The following is a 1835-nucleotide window of genomic DNA, read 5'->3' on the forward strand; positions in this document are numbered from 1 at the left end:
CTGTCAGACAAAGTCTCATCCATCACGTTCTGAAAGTTTTGATAAGATGTGATCTTGATCTGTGGGGAGAAGTCGCCGAATGTTTGGGCAAAGAGCCTCCCAAAATCTTCGGCCTTCGCTGCCTTCACTGCCATTATGCCAGCACTCTTGTTCCTTCTCACCAGCAAGCTGTTTGAAACTGCAGGGCTCCTCTGTTCTCCTTCAGCCCCTCCATCACCATCATTTGGTCTCAGCAGAGAAGATGGGTAGTTTCTCTGAGACAGTTTGTAGCCTAAAAAGTACTCCACCAGCTCTCTATGATGATACATTATTGACTGTTATTTTATTGTAATCAATGTTTTATGTTTACCATGAAATGAAGGGTATCGAATGTCACGGTAAACATAAAACATTAAATGGAGTATTGACAGATTATTTGAGCAGTGGTTGTTTTATATACTCATCCTCATATTTGCATGTCAGGCACTCATTCAGTGTCTGGTTTTAAATACTAAACCTTCAAAATATTATACATTCTACCTGATAAAGTTTAGTGAAATGCTTTGTCTCTAATGTACAGTCGGTAAGTTGTCTCTTTTTATGGGAGACCGTTTAAAAATTTCAGGTTGATTCTTTCTGAAGTGTTTTGACATACCGTAATTTCTGGACTACAGAGCGCACCTGATTAAAAGCCGCATAATCTAATTTTAGAAAGAAAAACAATTTTGTACTTATACAAGCCGCACCGGATTTTAAGCCGCAGGTATCCCACGTGATAATATGAAAAATTAGATCGAAAACATTCAGTACCGGTAGATGTTTTTATTAGCGTAAGAGACAAGTCACTGACAAGTGACAGACAGGTAAGAAACAACAGCCACTCTTTTCACTTGTATGTTTATACAGAGACCTTAAATCCAAATTTGATCACGTCAGGATTTTAACTTTTCTTTTAATTTAATCTGTTTAGCAGCATAAACAAATATATTGTACCGGTAAATGCTTTTTTTTCTAACGTGTCTGTAATGCAGCTACCTTGAAATACAGTATACGTTTGTATCAGCTACACACAAATTACGTTGCTTTTTTACTCAAACAATGAACAATCTAAAACTCCCCGATGGCCCACCTCTAAAATCTTCTATTTTCATCGCGGTGGCGATTGCTTTTGCCTTCCGTCTGATTTGTACAGCGGAAACACCGCGGCCGCCTGCTCTCTGTGTGTTGACCCAGTCTTCCAGAACGTTTTCAAGCTCGGGCCACCTGCTATGTTTACACCTAAAAGCTTTGGTCGTCTTTTTGCTTTGGATCAGTTCTTCAGGCGGGCATCTCCACCTTCTCACCATTTATTACCATAATTTATGCCAAGATTACACAATTTCCTGCTTCAACCGCCAGAGTGATAACTTTTAACTTAAAAGCTGCATCATATGCTTTTCTTCTAGTATTTTTCACGTTGATGAGGGTTAGTAAAAATGACTGATTCACAATAGTTGTGATAGTGCGCCACGAAAAAAAACATAAATAAGCCGCACCGTAGATTAAGCCGCAGTGTTTAAAGTGTAGGAAAAAAGTAGCGGTTTATAGTCCGGAAATTACGGTCATTATTATTTTATTAATTAAAATATGGCTTACGGTGTAAGCACCTCTCAAATTACTTGAATACACTCAATCACGTGATCATAAAACCGATTGTAAATTGGTTTCCACACAGATCTTGTAAATCGTTTTTTATGGCCATAGCCCCATTGCTGTTCTTATTATTGTGCAACACGCAGCGTGACTTGACACATGCGAAATCTGCATTTTCGGCCGCCCTCTCTTCCTTTTCCTCCTTCTATTCTTCCTCCCCTCTC

General features: G+C 39.0%; 1 pseudogene; it reads right to left on the reverse strand.

Annotated features, from left to right (window-relative positions):
- LOC115246543 (bcl-2-like protein 1) overlaps positions 1 to 308 on the reverse strand; it is a 1450-nt pseudogene extending 1142 nt beyond the window's left edge.
- Between the last annotated feature and the right edge of the window lie 1527 nt (positions 309 to 1835).

The sequence above is a fragment of the Takifugu rubripes genome, chromosome 18 (assembly GCF_901000725.2).
Source record: "Takifugu rubripes chromosome 18, fTakRub1.2, whole genome shotgun sequence".
Classification (NCBI taxonomy): domain Eukaryota; kingdom Metazoa; phylum Chordata; class Actinopteri; order Tetraodontiformes; family Tetraodontidae; genus Takifugu; species Takifugu rubripes.